At 46.1% G+C, this 22,120-nt stretch overlaps 1 long non-coding RNA gene across 2 annotated transcripts in view; it reads right to left on the bottom strand.

Moving 5' to 3' along the window:
• Positions 1–8,981: 8,981 nt before the first annotated feature.
• Positions 8,982–22,120, bottom strand: part of LOC135823832 (uncharacterized) — a 154,497-nt gene continuing 141,358 nt past the window's right edge. For both annotated transcript variants that reach the window (XR_010554773.1, XR_010554774.1), the window contains exon 3: positions 8,982–9,039. This is a non-coding gene — a long non-coding RNA (uncharacterized LOC135823832). The remainder of the gene's footprint in view (positions 9,040–22,120) is intronic.

The following is a 22,120-nucleotide window of genomic DNA, read 5'->3' as shown; positions in this document are numbered from 1 at the left end:
AAGAACTTGCCCAGGGCTGCTGAAAGCTGAAAAAGAACCTATCTAGAAGTTTGGGGCATTTTACCCGTGAATCTTCACTTTGCGACTAAACTATTCACAGCAGTGCCAAATTTTTAGGGTCACTGATTGTGGGTGCCAGCGCCCAACAAGCAAACCAAATATGAAACCAATGCGACCGCTGACATTACAGCTGGGTCATGTTATAAAGAGGTACGTTGAAATTGGAAGGTCAGCACAAATGGTCAAAATCCGACATTTTCTCAACTTTCTGCACGTTCGCAGCTTAGAAAATGACAATGACCATCCTCATCTCGTTGTGTAGCTGGACATAGAAAATAGCACCATGAAAAAGAGCCACATTTCTCTAAAGAACTCGCCCAGGGCTGCTGAAAGCTGAAAAAGAACCTATCTAGCAGTTTGGGGCTTTTTACCCGTGAATCTTCACTTTGCGACTAAACTATTCACAGCAGTGCCAAATTTTCTAGGTCACTGAATGCGGGTGCCAGCGCCCTACAAGCAAACCAAAAATGAAACCAATGCGACCACTGAAATTACAGCTGGGTCATGTTATAGAGAGGTACGTTGAAATTGAAAGGTCAGCACAAATGGTCAAAATACGACATTTTCTCACCTTTCTGCCCGTTCGCAGCTCAGAAAATGACAATGACCATCCTCATCTCGTTGTGTAGCTGGACATAGAATATAGCACCATGAAAAAGAGCCACATTTCTCTAAAGAACTCGCCCAGGACTGCTGAAAGCTGAAAAAGAACCTATCTAGAAGTTTGGGGCTTTTTACCCGTGAATCTTCACTTTGCGACTAAACTATTCACAGCAGTGCCAAATTTTCTGGGTCACTGAATGCGGGTGCCAGCGCCCTACAAGCAAACCAAAAATGAAACCAATGCGACCATTGAAATTACAGCTGGGTCATGTTATAGAGAGGTACGTTGAAATTGAAAGGTCAGCACAAATAATCAAAATCCGACATTTTCTCACCTTTCTGCCCGTTCGCAGCTCTGAAAATGACAATGACCATCCTCATCTCGTTGTGTAGCTGGACATAGAAAATAGCACCATGAAAAAGAGCCACATTTCCCTTAAGAACTCGCCCAGGGCTGCTGAAAGCTGAAAAAGAACCTATCTAGAAGTTTGGGGCTTCTTACCCGTGAATCTTCACTTTGCGACTAAACTATTCACAGCAGTGCCAAATTGTCTGGCTCACTGAATGCGGGTGCCAGCGCCCTACAAGCAAACCAAAAATGAAACCAATGCGACCACTGAAATTACAGCTGGGTCATGTTATAGAGAGGTACGTTGAAATTGAAAGGTCAGCACAAATGGTCAAAATCCGACATTTTCTCACCTTTCTGCCCGTTCGCAGCTCAAAAAATAACAATGACCATCCTCATCTCGTTGTGTAGCGGGAGATGGACAAGAGCACCAAGAAAAAGACTCACATTTCTCCAAAGAACTCGCCCAGGGCTGCTGAAAGCTGAAAAAGAACCTATCTAGAAGTTTGGGGCTTTTTACCCGTGAATCTTCACTTTGCGACTAAACTATTCACAGCAGTGCCAAATTTTCTGGGTCACTGAATGCGGGTGCCAGCGCCCTACAAGCAAACCAAAAATGAAACCAATGCGACCACTGAAATTACAGCTGGGTCATGTTATAGAGAGGTACGTTGAAATTGAAAGGTCAGCACAAATGGTCAAAATCCGACATTTTCTCACCTTTCTGCCCGTTCGCAGCTCAGAAAATGACAATGACCATCCTCATCTCGTTGTGTAGCTGGACATAGCAAATAGCACCATGAAAAAGCACCACATTTCTCTAAAGAACTCGCCCAGGGCTGCTGAAAGCTGAAAAAGAACCTATCTAGAAGTTTGGGGCTTTTTACCCGAGAATCTTCACTTTGCGACTAAACTATTCACAGCAGTGCCAAATTTTATAGGTCACTGAATGCGGGTGCCAGTGCTCTACAAGCAAACCAAAAATGAAACCAATGCGACCACTGAAATTACAGCTGGGTCATGTTATAGAGAGGTACGTTGAAATTGAAAGGTCAGCACAAATTGTCAAAATCCGACATTTTCTCACCTTTCTGCCCGTTCGCAGCTCAGAAAATGACAATGACCATCCTCATCTGGTTGTGTAGCTGGACATAGAAAATAGCACCATGAAATAGAGTCACATTTCTCTAAAGAACTCGCCCAGGGTTGCTGAAAGCTGAAAAAGAACCTATCTAGAAGTTTGGGGCTTTTTACCCGTGAATCTTCACTTTGCGACTAAACTATTTACAGCAGTGCCAAATTTTCTGGGGCACTGAATGCGGGTGCCAGCGCCCTACAAGCAAACCAAAAATGAAACCAATGCGACCACTGAAAATACAGCTGGGTCATGTTATAGAGAGGAACGTTGAAATTGAAAGGTCAGCGCAAATGGTCAAAATCCGACATTTTCTCACTTTTCTGCCCGTTCGCAGCTCAGAAAATGACAATGACCAACCTCAAATCGTTGTGTAGCTGGACATAGAAAATAGCACCATGAAAAAGAGCCACATTTCTCTAAAGAACTCGCCCAGGGCTGCTAAAAGCTGAAAAAGAACCTATCTAGAAGTTTGGGGCTTTTTACCCGTGAATCTTCATTTTGCGACTAAACTATTCACAGCAGTGCCAAATTTTCTAGGTCACTGAATGCGGGTGCCAGCGCCCTAACAGCAAACCAAAAATGAAACCAATGCGACCACTGAAATTGCAGCTGGGTCATGTTATAGAGAGGTACGTTGAAATTGGAAGGTCAGCACAAATGGTCAAAATCCGACATTTTCTCACCGTTCTGCCCGTTCGCAGCTCAGAAAATGACAATGACCATCCTCATCTCGTTGTGTAGCTGGACATAGACAAGAGCACCAAGAAAAAGACCCACATTTCCGTAAAGAACTCGCCCAGGGCTGCTGAAAGCTGAAAAAGAACCTATCTAGAAGTTTGGGGCTTTTTACCCGTGAATCTTCACTTTGCGACTAAACTATTCACAGCAGTGCCAAATTTTCTGGGTCACTGAATGCGGGTGCCAGCGCCCTACAAGCAAACCGAAAATGAAACCAATGCGACCACTGAAATTACCGCTGGGTCATGTTATAGAGAGGTACGTTGAAATTGAAAGGTCAGCACAAATGGTCAAAATCCGACATTTTCTCTCCTTTCTGCCCGTTCGCAGCTTAGAAAATGACAATGACCATCCTCATCTCGTTGTGTAGCTGGACATAGACAAGAGCACCATGAAAAAGAGTCACATTTCTCTAAAGAACTCGCCCAGGGCTGCTGAAAGCTGAAAAAGAACCTATCTAGAAGTTTGGGGCTTTTTACCCGTGAATCTTCACTTTGGGACTAAACTATTCACAGCAGTGCCAAATTTTCTGGGTCACTGATTGTGGCTGCCAGCGCCCTACAAGCAAACCAAAAATGAAACCAATGCGACCGCTGACATTACAGCTGGGTCATGTTAGAGAGAGGTACGTTGAAATTGGAAGGTCAGCACAAATGGTCAAAATCCGACATTTTCTCACCTTTCTGCCCGTTCGCAGCTTAGAAAATGACAATGACCATCCTCATCTCGTTGGTTAGCTGGACATAGACAAGAGCACCATGAAAAAGAGCCACATTTCTCTAAAGAACTCGCCCAGGGCTGCTGAAAGCTGAAAAAGAACCTATCTAGGAGTTTGGGGCTTTTTACCCGTGAATCTTCACTTTGCGACTAAACTATTCACAGCAGTGCCAAATTTTTAGGGTCACTGATTGTGGGTGCCAGCGCCCTACAAGCAAACCAAATATGAAACCAATGCGACCGCTGACATTACAGCTGGGTCATGTTATAAAGAGGTACGTTGAAATTGGAAGGTCAGCACAAATGGTCAAAATCCGACATTTTCTCACCTTTCTGCCCGTTCGCAGCTTAGAAAATGACAATGACCATCCTCATCTCGTTGGTTAGCTGGACATAGACAAGAGCACCATGAAAAAGAGCCACATTTCTCTAAAGAACTCGCCCAGGGCTGCTGAAAGCTGAAAAAGAACCTATCTAGAAGTTTGGGGCTTTTTAGCCGTGAATCTTCACTTTGCGACTAAACTATTCACAGCAGTGCCAAATTTTCTGGGTCACTGAATGCGGGTGCCAGCGCCCTACAAGCAAACCAAAAATGAAACCAATGCGACCACTGAAATTACAGCTGGGTCATGTTATAGAGAGGTACTTTGAAATTGAAAGGTCAGAACAAATGGTCAAAATCCTACATTTTCTCACCTTTCTGCCAGTTCGCAGCTCAGAAAATGACAATGACCATCCTCATCTCGTTGTGTAGTTGGACATAGAAAATAGGACCATGAAAAAGAGCCACATTTCTCTAAAGAACTCACCCAGGGCTGCTGAAAGCTGAAAAAGAACCTATCTAGAAGTTTGGGGCTTTTTACCCGTGAATCTTCACTTTGCGACTAAACTATTCACAGCAGTGCCAAATGTTTAGGGTCACTGATTGTGGATGCCAGCGCCCTAAAAGCAAACCAAAAATGAAACCAATGCGGCCGCTGACATTACAGCTGGGTCATTTTATAGAGAAGTACGTAGAAATTGAACTCAGGTAGAATAAGGACACTTTTCTGGTGCCGCTGTACTTCAAGATCAGCGCTGCAACTCGCCATGGTGATAATGCGGCTGACGTCATGTTACCAAGGAAAACATGGCGTTTGGCCGTGTTCGCCGCACTCGAGCGCTCAGCTTTTTTTCTAAATCTTGTTTTTGAAAAATTCTTTCCAGTCTGTTTTGGCAGCACTTGGAGCTTGGAGGATTGCAGGCGAGTCACATCGCGATCTGCACGAGAATCATTATCATGGCCATTGTCCTGTGACGTTTTGAGCTCGAGTAGCTTTCTCTGGGGAAGGATTCAAAGATTATGACGTTCTTTTTTATCGTGGGCGCATGAAGCTCCCCACTCGCAGCGGGAATGACATCGGACAGAATAAATGTGTTGAGTCGCGATCAGGAGTTCTGCTGACAAAAGTGATTAGCTCGGCGCGACCTGGGGCATGTGAGGACTCCAGTTCTAGTTGGGCAATACCCCACGGGACACATCTAGCTTGAAGTACAGAGTCGATTGAGAAAAATGACCAAGATCGTAAAGAAGGTTTGTCTGTTCCACAAAATATTTTAGTACTGTAGCCGAGTCCATGCACTGAAAACTGCACTTGCCTTGTTTCTGTACAGCTAGTACAGAAAGCACTTGCAAGACACAACAACACGAGCACAGTCGCGTACAGACTCAGTTGTGACCAGCGCGATCGTGCGTGGGAGTCAAGTGCCCTACTCAAGTGCATGCGTGCACGGGTCGGTTGATCTACAGTACAGCTAGTGTGATGCACTACATTGTACAGTACAGCACAGTCATTTGTGTGTAGGAGACAATGTCGGCTATTTTGAAACAGCAATGACAGCTTCCTCCATAAACGCGGAGCGTGGGGAATGTCTTTGGCGAATGAGAGCTGTTGCACTGGCTAGCTGTACATCCCAGCAAGCGGGAATGTGCTGGATATCAATGCTAAACACCCGTTCTTGGCGGTGGTGAGTCTGAGCAGACCCCGAGGTACGACAGCTTTGTATACTAAATGTGTACAGTGTGTATGGTAAAACAAATCGACACTGGTTTCCAGCGAAATGTTGTTATCTATGTACAATATCCACCAATATCCTTTATTTAGGGCCCAAAAGCTACCCAATCCACCGGGATTTGTGGCCTTACTATTTTTCGTTTTCTCCGCGTTTTGGGTTGAAATCTGAACATAAAAAGTAGCACTGATGACGTCATTCGGCTCCTATTTGAAATTTGATATCGGAAATCGATGAAAACTAACCCAATGTATCGACACAGAAAATTTGGTTGAAAAATATTGATGGATGCCAAAGTTATTACCAATACAAGTTTTGTACACACATGATCACCTTATTATACCTGAGAAAGGTCAGCACAAATGGTCAAAATCCGACATTTTCTCACCTTTCTGCCCGTTCGCAGTTTATAAAATGACAATGACCATCCTCATCACGTTGGTTAGCTGGACATAGACAAGAGCACCATGAAAAAGAGCCACATTTCTCTAAAGAACTCGCCCAGGGCTGCTGAAAGCTGAAAAAGAACCTATCTAGAAGTTTGGGCCTTTTTACCCGTGAATCTTCACTTTGCGACTGAACTATTCACAACAGGGCCAAATTTCTGGGTCACTGAATGCGGGTGCCAGCGCCCTACAAGCAAACCAAAAATGAAACCAATGCGACCACTGAAATTACAGCTGGATCATGTTATAGAGAGGTACTTTGAAATTGAAAGGTCAGAACAAAATGGTCAAAATCCGACATTTTCTCACCTTTCTGCCAGTTCGCAGCTCAGAAAATGACAATGACCATCCTCATCTCGTTGTGTAGTTGGACATAGAAAATAGGACCGTGAAAAAGAGCCACATTTCTCTAAAGAACTCACCCAGGGCTGCTGAAAGCTGAAAAAGAACCTATCTAGAAGTTTGGGGCTTTTTACCCGTGAATCTTCACTTTGCGACTAAACTATTCACAGCAGTGCCAAATTTTCTGGGTCACTGAATGCGGGTGCCAGCGACCTACAAACAAACCAAAAATGAAACCAATGCGACCACTGAAATTACAGCTGGGTCATGTTATAGAGAGGTACGTTGAAATTGAAAGGTCAACACAAATGGTCAAAATCCGACATTTTCTCACCTTTCTGCCCGTTCGCAGCTCAGAAAATGACAATGACCATCCTCATCTCGTTGTGTAGCTGGACATAGAAAATAGCACCATGAAAAAGAGCCACATTTCTCTAAAGAACTCACCCAGGGCTGCTGAAAGCTGAAAAAGAACCTATCTAGAAGTTTGGGGCTTTTTACCCGTGAATCTTCACTTTGCGACTAAACTATTCACAGCAGTGCCAAATTTTCTGGGTCACTGAATGCGGGTGCCAGCGCCCTACAAGCAAACCAAAAATGAAACCAATGCGACCACTGAAAATACAGCAGGGTCATGTTATAGAGAGGTACGTTGAAATGGAAAGGTCAGCACAAATGGTCAAAATCCGACATTTTCTCACCTTTCTGCCCGTTCGCAGCTCAGAAAATGACAATGACCATCCTCATCTCGTTGTGTAGCTGGAAATAGACAAGAGCACCATGAAAAAGAGTCACATTTCTCTAAAGAACTCGCCCAGGGCTGCTGAAAGCTGAAAAAGAACCTATCTAGAATTTTGGGGCTTTTTACCCGTGAATCTTCACTTTGCGACTAAACTATTCACAGCAGTGCCAAATTTTCTGGGTCACTGAATGCGGGTGCCAGCGCCCTACAAGCAAACCAAAAATGAAACCAATGCGACCACTGACATTACAGCTGGGTCATGTTATAGAGAGGTACGTTGAAATTGAAAGGTCAGCACAAATGGTCAAAATCCGACATTTTCTCACCTTTCTGCCCGTTCGCAGCTCAGAAAATGACAATGACCATCCTCATCTCGTTGTGTAGCTGGACATAGAAAATAGCACCATGAAAAAGAGACCCATTTCTCTACAGAACTCACTCAGGGCTGCTGAAAGCTGAAAAAGAACCTATCTAGAAGTTTGGGGCTTTTTACCCGTGAATCTTCACTTTGCGACTAAACTATTCACAGCAGTGCCAAATTTTCTGGGTCACTGAATGCGGGTGCCAGCGCCCTACAAGCAAACCAAAAATGAAACCAATGCGACCACTGAAATTACAGCTGGGTCATGTTATAGAGAGGTACGTTGAAATTGAAAGGTCAGCACAAATGGTCAAAATCCGACATTTTCTCACCTTTCTGCCTGTTCGCAGCTCAGAAAATGAAAATGTCCATCCTTATCTCGTTGTGTAGCTGGACATAGACAAGAGCGTCGAGAAAAAGACCCACATTTCTCTAAAGAACTCGCCCAGGGCTGCTGAAAGCTGAAAAAGAACCTATCTAGAAGTTTGGGGCTTTTTACCCGTGATTCTTCACTTTGCGACTAAACTATTCACAGCAGTGCCAAATTTTTAGGGTCACTGATTGTGGATGCCAGTGCCCTAAAAGCAAACCAATAATAAAACCAATGCAACCGCTGACATTACAGCTGGGTCATGTTATAGAGAGGTACGTTGAAATTGAAAGGTCAGCACAAATGGTCAAAATCCGACATTTTCTCACCTTTCTGCCCGTTCGCAGCTTAGAAAATGACAATGACCATCCTCATCTCGTTGGTTAGCTGGACATAGACAAGAGCACCATGAAAAAGAGCCACATTTCTCTAAAGAACTCGCGCAGGGCTGCTGAAAGCTGAAAAAGAACCTATCTAGATTTTTGGGGCTTTTTACCCGTAAATCTTCACTTTGTGACTAAACTATTCACAGCAGTGCCAAATTTTCTGGGTCACTGACTGCGGGTGCCAGCGCCCTACAAGGAAACCAAAAATCAAACCAATGCGACCACTGACATTACAGCTGGGTCATGTTATAGATAGGTACGTTGAAATTGAAAGGTCAGCACAAATGGTCAAAATCCGACATTTTTTCACCTTTCTGCCCGTTCGCAGCTCAGAAAATGACAATGACCATCCTCATCTCGTTGTGCAGCTGGACATAGAAAATAGCTCCATGAAAAAGAGCCCCATTTCTTTAAAGAACTCACCCAGGGCTGCTGAAAGCTGAAAAAGAACCTATCTAGAAGTTTGGGGATTCTTACCCGTGAATCTTCACTTTTCGACTAAACTATTCACAGCAGTGCCAAATTTTCTGGGTCACTGAATGCGGGTGCCAGCGCCCTACAAGCAAACCAAAAATGAAACCAATGCGACCACTGAAATTACAGCTGGGTCATGTTATAGAGAGGTACGTTGAAATTGAAAGGTCAGCACAAATGGTCAAAATCCGACATTTTCTCACCTTTCTGCCCGTTCGCAGCTCAGAAAATGACAATGACCATCCCCATCTCGTTGGTTAGCTGGACATAGACAAGAGCACCATGAAAAAGAGTCACATTTCTCTAAAGAACTCGCCCAGGGCTGCTGAAAGCTGAAAAAGAAACTATCTAGAAGTTTGGGGCTTTTTACCCGTGAATCTTTACTTTGCGACTAAACTATTCACAGCTGTTATGTTCTCATGCACACCACTACTACTAGACAACAGGAACTAGTTTGGTGACAAGATAATAGAAACTAATTATTTACATTCTCAAGTGAGGAAGAAGAGCAAGGAGAAGAACACATGAATCCAGAATATGGATGCGTGCATGCGTCCAATAGAGACATGACGTAATCACGTGAAGCAAGGCGTATAACGTAACAATACGCGTTATGCGGGTGATAACAACTTGAAGTACATGCGCAATACATGAGTAGCTAGCATGATACATCACGTCCCTTCTGAGATAGAAATATAACAATTACATTTACATACATGTATCTCACGCCCCTTCTGAGATGACAACAAGGCATCTAATACCAACTAGAAAGGACGGCAAAGCAGATAGAGATAACTGAATACGAAAATAGCTGAGCTCAGCAAAAGGCAGAAAGACGCACAGGCAGCTAATCATAAGTTTGGCCACGAGTGTTCGAAATATTCAGCCTAGACGGGGGTTGGCGGCTTCGCTGACTGCGCCGGACTGGCGGGGCAGGCTGAGTGATGGGGGTAGCAGGCATCGGCTGTGCAGGTGCGACGGGCAAGACAACAGGACGAAGAAAGCGACGGTTTCGCCAGTATATTCGGCCACTGGGAAGCTTGACCATGTAGTCGCGGTGGCTCCCAATGGCGACAATGGTACCGCGGGCGTTCCACAACTTGCTGCGGGGATCTTGTAGATCCACAGGGCAACCAAGGTGGAGGGCAGGCAGAGAACGGGCAGACTGGTTGTAGTGCTGACTGGCTGCTTCAGACTGGGCAGAGGCACGACTGTCGATTTCGTCAGCGGTTTCTTGCCACGCTGGGGCAAAACTGGTCCGGTGGGCAAGCACGAATGACGACAGGGGGCGGCCAAACAGGGCCTGCGCTGGGCTCTGACCGGAGCTACGCCATTCCAATAAGCCACGACGGAAGGCGTCGACATTAATGTCTCCGTTGGTGGTGGTCTTGTACACGAGAGATTTGATGGCCTTGACAGCCGCCTCCGCATGGCCATTCGATTGTGGGTAATGCGGACTGGATCTGACGTGGCGGACTTGCCAACGCTGACAGAAGGCGGAGAAACGCTGCGCTGTAAACTGCGGACCACCATCAGTCGTCAGGACAGCTGGGACACCGAGATCCGCGAACCAGCCTCGGAACGCACGGACTACGTCAGCGGAGGTGGCGGTGCGTCCTATCTTGGCAACACAGGGCCAGCCGGTCTTGCGGTCCACGTATACCAGGAACTGGTAGCCTTGGCATTCGAACAGATCCGCGCTGGTGCTCTCAAACGGGAGGGCAGGACAACGATCCTCAGTTGCCAGCAGCGGTTCCTTCACTTGGGAAGGTGCGTGGTGACGGCATTCAGCGCAGCTGCGAACAATATTGTCAATGTCGTTGGACAGCTGGGGCCAATACACCACCTGGCGAGCACGAGCCTTGGTACGGTTGAGACCTTGATGAGCAGCATGCAAGTCGTCAAGCACACTACGCCTGAGGGAACGCGGGACCACAATGCGAGGACCTTTCAGTACCAGGTCCTGGTCGACTGTAAGATGATGACGGACTGTCCAATACGGCTTGGCAGCAGGACATAAGTCGCGTTTGTCGTCGGGAAATCCGTTCCGGACGGTGGTGAGGAGTGCCTGATAATCCGAGTCAGCTCGAGCGGCTTCTTGCAATTCGGCAAACCGGAGATTGGCAATCTGGCCTTCGGTGTCTTTCCGAATGCAAGCGCGTATGGCAGGAGTACGAAGGGCTGGGTGTTCACCGAGCTCATCGTCAGGGGTAGGATCATCCACTGGATTGCGGGACAGCGCGTCGGCGAAAGCGTTGTCAGTACCCTTACGCCAAGTGACATGCAGCTGGTATGGACGAAGCTTCATGACCAGGCGTTGGAGCCGGGGATTCTCAATCTGATCGAGCGAGTACGAGTTGATGATTGGTGTGAGGGGCCGGTGGTCGGTGACAAGCTCAAACAATGTACCGGCGAGGTAGAGAGAACATTTCTTCACCGCCCAGACGACAGCTAGGAGCTCCAGTTCGATGACAGCATACCGGGATTCTGGATCCGACAGAAATCGACTGCCACACTGGAGAATGCGCCACTTGCCATCTTGCAACTGCCACAGAACGTAGCCAAGGCCATGCAAAGCAGATGCATCGGTCTCTAGGCGGAGTGGCTGGTCACGTTGGAAGAATGACAGCGTTGATGGTGACAACAGCTCAGCCTTGGCAGCGTTGACTGCGTCTGTGTGAACTGAGTCCCATACAAACTCGTTGGACGTCTTGAGCAATGGGCGCAACGGGGCGGCGTGCTCAGACAGGTGCGGGGTGAACTCACCACACTGGTTGATAAGACCCATAAACGATCGGAGATCAGTGCGGTTGCTGGGAGCTGGAAACTGGCTGATAGCTTTGACCTTGGCATCATCGACGGTCCAGCCGTCAGCACTGATGCGGTAACCACAGAACTCCACGGCTGGCATGCCGAACACAAACTTCTTGGCGCTCAGAGTAATGCCATTCTCCCGGGCGCAGAGCAGGACATCCCGGACGTGAGATCGGTGGGTGTTCAGGTCATTATCGTAGACGAGGCAGTCATCAACGACCTTCTGGAACTGGGAGATATGAGCGAACGCGGCGTCGGTGCGGCGATTAAACTCGTCTCCGGCAGAGACCAATCCTTGTGGGTTGCGTAGGTACCTGTACCGACCCCAAGGTGTCATGAACGTGGTCAACGGACGGGAGGCCTCGCTCAGAGGAACTTGCCAATAGCCGTGGCGGGCGTCTAGCTTGGTGAAATATCTTGCGTTGCCAACGCTGGATACAGCGTCACGAGGGCTTGGTGCGGGGTGAGCAGGGCGTTCGACTTGGTCGTTGAGCTTTTTGAAATCAACGGTGAGCCTTTTCTCGTTTGTCCCCTTCTTGTCCACGATGACAATTGGGTGACACCACGCACTGGGTTCGGTGACCTCCTCGATGATGGCATCCCGGACCATGTCATCCAGCTGGGACTTCACTTGGTCACGGTACGCATGCGGGATCTGGCGGGCATGATATGCAGCGACAGGCTTAGCATCAGCTCGCACTCTAATTTCCATAGGTCCACCAAGCATTGGCTTCAACACAGAGTCATCAAAGACGTCAGCGAATTCAGCTAGGAGTTCGGCTCTCATCGTCTCTGAGTCGGTGGCTTTGGACACAACCTTGTCCGCAGGTGCATCGGGAACGACCGATGGGACTACCTGTTGGACTGCTGCGATTTGCTTCGGCCAGCCGGACGGCAAGTATCCTAGGGCGTGCAAGGATGAACGGGATAGGAGGGCATCAGTCAAACCATCATAGACATGAATGGTGGACGTGTGCTGGTTTGGTCCACAACTGAGAGTCGCCGAAATCTTGCCAACAGGGGTGAGACTGGCGCCATCTGCGGTACGAACATCGTCGATGTCGTCAAGCAGGTTCTCGACAAATCCGCCTAACTGGTCAAGGTGTTGAGTGCCGATGGCATCAACGTCGCTACCAGTATCCGGGAGCCAACTAAGAGCTACGGGCTCTGGCTCGGTCACAAGCTGGGTGGCAACGGAAACTGTTGCGTCGTCCAACAGAGATGCTCGGTTGAGTCGCAAGTGTGCGATCTTGGACGACTTGTCCGGCTTCTTGGCAGGCCTGCGGCACATTGCCCGGAAGTGACCCGTTCCATTACAGTTAAGGCACACTTTGTTGATCGCGGGACACGGCGATTTCGTGTGCGCTGTGCGTCCGCAGTTACGGCACTTATCACGAGCAGAAGTGTGCTTCGCCTCAACTGGGGGCTGTGAAGCTAACTTCGCGCGCTGATAAGACGACTTCCTGGCAGCATTGACTTGGCCGGCGGTAGGGATGTGGTGGCTGGTCTGTGTGGCTGCCTCTTCTGCACGACACACCTTGACTGTCGCCTCCAATGTCAGGTCGGAGGTGGACAACAGTTTGTGACGGGTGGTGTCGTCCAGGATACCGATCACAATGCGGTCTCGCATCATGTCCGCGTGGACCCGTGCAAGATTAGTTTTGCACGTAGAACAGGCACGTGCCGAACAGGCAGAACAGAGCTCGTGTTCCACAAAATCACACGTGTTAAACAACTCCTTCAGGGAAGTGTGGAACCCGTCAAACAATTCCCCTTTCTGTTGCGTGCGCTTAAAAAATTCAATTCGGTCAAGTATCGGGTTTCTTTGTCGGCGAAGAAACTGCTTGACCGCCTCCAAGACGTCACACGCATCAGGATTGGTCGCGATGACAATGGTGCCCTCCCTGATAAAACGTCTGAGGTCTTCGTCAAGGCACTGACGGATGGCAGATACCCTGGTTTCCCTTGACTGTGCTGTCAGGTGCTGGCACCGAGAGAAGTCTTCCCACAGTTCCTGCCAGGCAGCAAACTCTGACAGGGACGCGGAGGACAGCAGCATGGGTCGCTCCGCCGCGACAGGCTTTGGAGCTGGCGGTGCTGGCGACGTGCGAGGCTGACTCTGTTGAGTAAGACCAGTGATAATTGCATCGAGACGCTTCTCTCGCTCATTGGCTGCCTCCATCTGCTTTTTGAAGAGATCAGCAAGAGCAGCGATATCTGCGCTCGGCACACTTGGTGCAGCTGCATCTGACATTTCGGAAGACGGTCACGACTAGAGAAATAAATAAAATGTAATTGGACCTGCAGGCCTCGTGCGAACACAACCGGGATGCACCACGGGCAACTAGAAAAACACAGGTACGAAACTTCACTGCGCCATGTTATGTTCTCATGCACACCACTACTACTAGACAACAGGAACTAGTTTGGTGACAAGATAATATAAACTAATTATTTACATTCTCAAGTGAGGAAGAAGAGCAAGGAGAAGAACACATGAATCCAGAATATGGATGCGTGCATGCGTCCAATAGAGACATGACGTAATCACGTGAAGCAAGGCGTATAACGTAAAAATACGCGTTATGCGGGTGATAACAACTTGAAGTACATGCGCAATACATGAGTAGCTAGCTTGATACATCACGTCCCTTCTGAGATAGAAATATAACAATTACGATTACATACATGTTTCTCAACAGCAGTGCCAAATTTTCTGGGTTACTGAATGCAGGTGGCAGTGCCGTACAAGCAAACCAAAAATGAAACCAAAGCGAACACTGAAATTACAGCTGGGTCATGTTATAGAGAGGTACATTGAAATTGAAAGGTCAGCACAAATGGTCAAAATCCGACATTTTCTCACCTTTCTGCCCGTTCGCAGCTCAGAAAATGACAATGACCATCCTCATCTCGCTGTATAGCTGGACATAGACAAGAGCACCAAGAAAAAGACTCACATTTCTCTAAAGAACTCGCCCAGGGCTGCTGAAAGCTGAAAAAGAACCTATCTAGAAGTTTGGGGCTTTTTACCCGTGAATCTTCACTTTGCGACTAAACTATTCACAGCAGTGCCAAATTTTCTGGGTCACTGAATGCGGGTGCCAGCGCCCTACAAGCAAACCAAAAATGAAACCAATGCGACCACTGAAATTACAGCTGGGTCATGTTATAGAGAGGTACGTTGAAATTGAAAGGTCAGCACAAATGGTCAAAATCCGACATTTTCTCACCTTTCTGCTCGTTTGCAGCTCAGAAAATGACAATGACCATCCTCATCTCGTTGTGTAGCTGGACATAGAAAATAGAACCTTGAGAAAGAGCCACATTTCTCTAAAGAACTCACCCAGGGCTGCTGAAAGCTGAAAAAGAACCTATCTAGAAATTTGGGGCTTTTTCCCCGTTAATCTTCACTTTGCGACTAAACTATTCACAGCAGTGCCAAATTTTCTGGGTAACTGAATGCGGGTGCCAGCGCCCTACAAGCAAACCAAAAATCAAACCAATGCGACCACTGAAATTACGGCTGGGTCATGTTATAGAGAGGTACGTTGAAATTGAAAGGTCAGCACAAATGGTCAAAATCCGACATTTTCTCACCTTTCTGCCCGTTCGCAGCTTAGAAAATGACAATGACCATCCTCATCTCGTTGTGTAGCTGGACATAGACAAGAGCACCATGAAAAAGAGTCACATTTCTCTAAAGAACTCGCCCAGGGCTGCTGAAAGCTGAAAAAGAACCTATCTAGAAGTTTGGGGCTTTTTACCCGTGAATCTTCACTTTGCGACTAAACTATTCACAGCAGTGCCAAATTTCCTGGGTCACTGAATGCGGGTGCCAGCGCCCTACAAGCAAACCAAAAATGAAACCAATGCGACCACTGAAATTACAGCTGGGTCATGTTATAGAGAGGTACGTTGAAATTGAAAGGTCAGCACAAATGGTCAAAATCCGACATTTTCTCACCTTTCTGCCCGTTCGCAGCTCAGAAAATGACAATGACCATCCTCATCTCGTTGTGTAGCTGGACATAGAAAATAGCACCATGAAAAAGAGCCACATTTCTCTAAAGAACTCGCCCAGGGCTGCTGAAAGCTGAAAAAGAACCTATCTAGAAGTTTGGGGCTTTTTACCCGTGAATCTTCACTTTGCGACTAAACTATTCACAGCAGTGCCAAATTTTCTGGGTCACTGAATGCGGGTGCCAGCGCCTTAAAAGCAAACCAAAAATGAACCAATGCGACCACTGAAATTACAGCTGGGTCATGTTATAGAGAGGTACGTTGAAATTGAAAGGTCAGCACAAATGGTCAAAATCCGACATTTTCTCACCTTTCTTCCCGTTCGCAGCTCAGAAAATGACAATGACCATCCTTATCTCGTTGTGTAGCTGGACATAGAAAATAGAAACTTGAAAAAGAGCCACATTTCTCTAAAGAACTCACCCAGGGCTGCTGAAAGCTGAAAAAGAACCTATCTAGAAATTTGGGGCTTTTTCCCCGTTAATCTTCACTTTGCGACTAAACTATTCACAGCAGTGCCAAATATTCTGCGTAACTGAATGCGGGTGCCAGCGCCCTACAAGCAAACCAAAAATCAAACCAATGCGACCACTGAAATTACAGCTGGGTCATGTTATAGAGAGGTACGTTGAAATTGAAAGGTCAGCACAAATGGTCAAAATCCGACATTTTCTCACCTTTCTGCCCGTTCGCAGCTTAGAAAATGACAATGACCATCCTCATCTCGTTGTGTAGCTGGACATAGACAAGAGCACCATGAAAAAGAGCCACATTTCTCTAAAGAACTCGCCCAGGGCTACTGAAAGCTGAAAAAGAACCTATCTAGAAGTTTGGGGCTTTTTACCCGTGAATCTTCACTTTGCGACTAAACTATTCACAGCAGTGCCAAATTTCCTGGGTCACTGAATGCGGGTGCCAGCGCCCTACAAGCAAACCAAAAATGAAACCAATGCGACCACTGAAAATACAGCTGGGTCATGTTATAGAGAGGTACGTTGAAATTGAAAGGTCAGCACAAATGGTCAAAATCCGACATTTTCTCACCTTTCTGCCCGTTCGCAGCTCAAAAAATGACAATGACCATCCTCATCTCGTTGTGTAGCTGGACATAGAAAATAGCACCATGAAAAAGAGCCACATTTCTCTAAAGAACTCGCCCAGGGCTGCTGAAAGCTGAAAAAGAACCTATCTAGAAGTTTGGGGCTTTTTACCCGTGAATCTTCACTTTGCGACTAAACTATTGACAGCAGTGCCAAATTTTCTGGGTCACTGAATGCGGGTGCCAGCGCCTTAAAAGCAAACCAAAAATGAACCAATGCGACCACTGAAATTACAGCTGGGTCATGTTATAGAGAGGTACGTTGAAATTGAAAGGTCAGCACAAATGGTCAAAATCCGACATTTTCTCACCTTTCTTCCCGTTCGCAGCTCAGAAAATGACAATGACCATCCTCATCTCGTTGTATAGCTGGACATAGACAAGAGCACCAAGAAAAAGACCCACATTTCTCTAAAGAACTCGCCCAGGGCTGCTGAAAGCTGAAAAAGAACCTATCTAGAAGTTTGGGGCTTTTTGCCCGTGAATCTTCACTTTGCGACTAAACTATTCACAGCAGTGCCAAATTTTCTGGGTCATTGAATGCGGGTACCAGCGCCCTACAAGGAAACCAAAAATCAACCCAATGCGACCACTGAAATTACAGCTGGTTCATGTTATAGAGAGGTACGTTGAAATTGAAAGGTCAGCACAAATGGTCAAAATCCGACATTTTCTCACCTTTCTGCCCGTTCGCAGCTCAGAACATGACAATGACCATCCTCATCTCATTGTATAGCTGGACATAGACAAGAGCACCAAGAAAAAGACCCACATTTCTCTAAAGAACTCGCCCAGGGCTGCTGAAAGCTGAAAAAGAACCTATCTAGAAGTTTGGGGCTTTTTACCTGTGAATCTTCACTTTGCGACTAAACTATTCACAGCAGTGCCAAATTTTTAGGGTCACTGAATGCGGGTGCCAGCGCCCTACAAGCAAACCAAAAATGAAACCAATGCGACCACTGAAATTACAGCTGGGTCATGTTATAGAGAGGTACGTTGAAATTGAAAGGTCAGCACAAATGGTCAAAATCAGACATTTTCTCACCTTTCTGCCCGTTCGCAGCTCAGAAAATGACAATGACCATCCTCATCTCGTTGTATAGCTGGACATAGACAAGAGAACCAAGAAAAAGACCCACATTTCTCTAAAGAACTCGCCCAGGGCTGCTGAAAGCTGAAAAAGAACCTATCTAGAAGTTTGGGGCTTTTTGCCCGTGAATCTTCACTTTGCGACTAAACTATTCACAGCAGTGCCAAATTTTCTGGGTCATTGAATGCGGGTACCAGCGCCCTACAAGGAAACCAAAAATCAACCCAATGCGACCACTGAAATTACAGCTGGTTCATGTTATAGAGAGGTACGTTGAAATTGAAAGGTCAGCACAAATGGTCAAAATCCGACATTTTCTCACCTTTCTGCCCGTTCGCAGCTCAGAACATGACAATGACCATCCTCATCTCATTATATAGCTGGACATAGACAAGAGCACCAAGAAAAAGACCCACATTTCTCTAAAGAACTCGCCCAGGGCTGCTGAAAGCTGAAAAAGAACCTACAGTCAACTTCGCTAATAACGACTGCGGATATAACGACAATTCGCGAATAACGACCGAATTTCCATGCCCGGAGCAAAGTCCCATCTAACTGTATACATTTAACTTCGGATATAACGACTATCTGAATAACGACAATTCGCGTATAGCGACATGCTTTTAGTGCCCCGTGGTCATATTCACTGCTTGAATAACGACTTTCTGGGCTTTTGACAGCTATTTCAAGTACCTGTCAGTCAAGTACATGACTGTACATGTACCTGTCATGCAGAAGTACCAGAACCTATGGTGCACCAGTACCGGTGATGGATATTATTATTGCACACATGCAAAAAAATGCAGCCAAGGGGGGGGGGGCTTTTTCTTCCTTTTTAATGTTGGCTTCAAAATTGTTGGATTTACCAGCACACCTATATGTATACAATGTACATGTACATGTAGTTGTACATGATTGTACAGTAATCATCATACATGTACATGTCTCTGGCCCTGTAGATTGCTCAAAAAGGCATATTTTTCAATTGATTTCCCTTGCATATTGAATTTTTAGTTCCTTTCAACTGCAATATGAAAATAAAGTACACATTGACATAGAGCAAGAAAAGAGCTTGATTTTGATATGCATATCATACTATACAAAATATGGGTTCACATACATTCAAATGGGACTTCGGTTATAAGGACACTTCGCGAATAAGGACACTTTTCTGATGCCCCGCCGAATGTCGTTATTGGCGAAGTTGACTGTATCTAGAAGTTTGGGGCTTTTTACCTGTGAATCTTCACTTTGCGACTAAACTATTCACAGCAGTGCCAAATTTTTAGGGTCACTGAATGCGGGTGCCAGCGCCCTACAAGCAAACCAAAAATGAAACCAATGCGACCACTGAAATTACAGCTGGGTCATGTTATAGAGAGGTACGTTGAAATTGAAAGGTCAGCACAAATGGTCAAAATCCGACATTTTCTCACCTTTCTGCCCGTTCGCAGCTCAGAAAATGACAATGACCATCCTCATCTCGTTGTGTAGCTGGACATAGAAAATAGCACCATGAAAAAGAGCCACATTTCTCTAAAGAACTCGCCCAGGGCTGCTGAAAGCTGAAAAAGAACCTATCTAGAAGTTTGGGGCTTTTTGCCCGTGAATCTTCACTTTGCGACTAAACTATTCACAGCAGTGCCAAATTTTCTGGGTCATTGAATGCGGGTACCAGCGCCCTACAAGGAAACCAAAAATCAACCCAATGCGACCACTGAAATTACAGCTGGTTCATGTTATAGAGAGGTACGTTGAAATTGAAAGGTCAGCACAAATGGTCAAAATCCGACATTTTCTCACCTTTCTGCCCGTTCGCAGCTCAGAACATGACAATGACCATCCTCATCTCATTGTATAGCTGGACATAGACAAGAGCACCAAGAAAAAGACCCACATTTCTCTAAAGAACTCGCCCAGGGCTGCTGAAAGCTGAAAAAGAACCTATCTAGAAGTTTGGGGCTTTTTACCTGTGAATCTTCACTTTGCGACTAAACTATTCACAGCAGTGCCAAATTTTTAGGGTCACTGAATGCGGGTGCCAGCGCCCTACAAGCAAACCAAAAATGAAACCAATGCGACCACTGAAATTACAGCTGGGTCATGTTATAGAGAGGTACGTTGAAATTGAAAGGTCAGCACAAATGGTCAAAATCAGACATTTTCTCACCTTTCTGCCCGTTCGCAGCTCAGAAAATGACAATGACCATCCTCATCTCGTTGTATAGCTGGACATAGACAAGAGAACCAAGAAAAAGACCCACATTTCTCTAAAGAACTCGCCCAGGGCTGCTGAAAGCTGAAAAAGAACCTATCTAGAAGTTTGGGGCTTTTTGCCCGTGAATCTTCACTTTGCGACTAAACTATTCACAGCAGTGCCAAATTTTCTGGGTCATTGAATGCGGGTACCAGCGCCCTACAAGGAAACCAAAAATCAACCTAATGCGACCACTGAAATTACAGCTGGTTCATGTTATAGAGAGGTACGTTGAAATTGAAAGGTCAGCACAAATGGTCAAAATCCGACATTTTCTCACCTTTCTGCCCGTTCGCAGCTCAGAACATGACAATGACCATCCTCATCTCATTGTATAGCTGGACATAGACAAGAGCACCAAGAAAAAGACCCACATTTCTCTAAAGAACTCGCCCAGGGCTGCTGAAAGCTGAAAAAGAACCTATCTAGAAGTTTGGGGCTTTTTACCTGTGAATCTTCACTTTGCGACTAAACTATTCACAGCAGTGCCAAATTTTTAGGGTCACTGAATGCGGGTGCCAGCGCCCTACAAGCAAACCAAAAATGAAACCAATGCGACCACTGAAATTACAGCTGGGTCATGTTATAGAGAGGTACGTTGAAATTGAAAGGTCAGCACAAATGGTCAAAATCAGACATTTTCTCACCTTTCTGCCCGTTCGCAGCTCAGAAAATGACAATGACCATCCTCATCTCGTTGTATAGCTGGACATAGACAAGAGAACCAAGAAAAAGACCCACATTTCTCTAAAGAACTCGCCCAGGGCTGCTGAAAGCTGAAAAAGAACCTATCTAGAAGTTTGGGGCTTTTTGCCCGTGAATCTTCACTTTGCGACTAAACTATTCACAGCAGTGCCAAATTTTCTGGGTCATTGAATGCGGGTACCAGCGCCCTACAAGGAAACCAAAAATCAACCCAATGCGACCACTGAAATTACAGCTGGTTCATGTTATAGAGAGGTACGTTGAAATTGAAAGGTCAGCACAAATGGTCAAAATCCGACATTTTCTCACCTTTCTGCCCGTTCGCAGCTCAGAACATGACAATGACCATCCTCATCTCATTATATAGCTGGACATAGACAAGAGCACCAAGAAAAAGACCCACATTTCTCTAAAGAACTCGCCCAGGGCTGCTGAAAGCTGAAAAAGAACCTATCTAGAAGTTTGGGGCTTTTTACCTGTGAATCTTCACTTTGCGACTAAACTATTCCCAGCAGTGCCAAATTTTTAGGGTCACTGAATGCGGGTGCCAGCGCCCTACAAGCAAACCAAAAATGAAACCAATGCGACCACTGAAATTACAGCTGGGTCATGTTATAGAGAGGTACGTTGAAATTGAAAGGTCAGCACAAATGGTCAAAATCCGACATTTTCTCACCTTTCTGCCCGTTCGCAGCTCAGAAAATGACAATGACCATCCTCATCTCGTTGTGTAGCTGGACATAGAAAATAGCACCATGAAAAAGAGCCACATTTCTCTAAAGAACTCGCCCAGGGCTGCTGAAAGCTGAAAAAGAACCTATCTAGAAGTTTGGGGCTTTTTGCCCGTGAATCTTCACTTTGCGACTAAACTATTCACAGCAGTGCCAAATTTTCTGGGTCATTGAATGCGGGTACCAGCGCCCTACAAGGAAACCAAAAATCAACCCAATGCGACCACTGAAATTACAGCTGGTTCATGTTATAGAGAGGTACGTTGAAATTGAAAGGTCAGCACAAATGGTCAAAATCCGACATTTTCTCACCTTTCTGCCCGTTCGCAGCTCAGAACATGACAATGACCATCCTCATCTCATTGTATAGCTGGACATAGACAAGAGCACCAAGAAAAAGACCCACATTTCTCTAAAGAACTCGCCCAGGGCTGCTGAAAGCTGAAAAAGAACCTATCTAGAAGTTTGGGGCTTTTTACCTGTGAATCTTCACTTTGCGACTAAACTATTCACAGCAGTGCCAAATTTTTAGGGTCACTGAATGCGGGTGCCAGCGCCCTACAAGCAAACCAAAAATGAAACCAATGCGACCACTGAAATTACAGCTGGGTCATGTTATAGAG

This window comes from Sycon ciliatum, chromosome 1, assembly GCF_964019385.1.
Source record: "Sycon ciliatum chromosome 1, ocSycCili1.1, whole genome shotgun sequence".
Taxonomy (NCBI): Eukaryota; Metazoa; Porifera; class Calcarea; order Leucosolenida; family Sycettidae; genus Sycon; species Sycon ciliatum.
The sequence above is the reverse complement of the archived record's forward strand: the minus strand, read 5'-3'. Positions and strand labels throughout refer to the sequence as shown.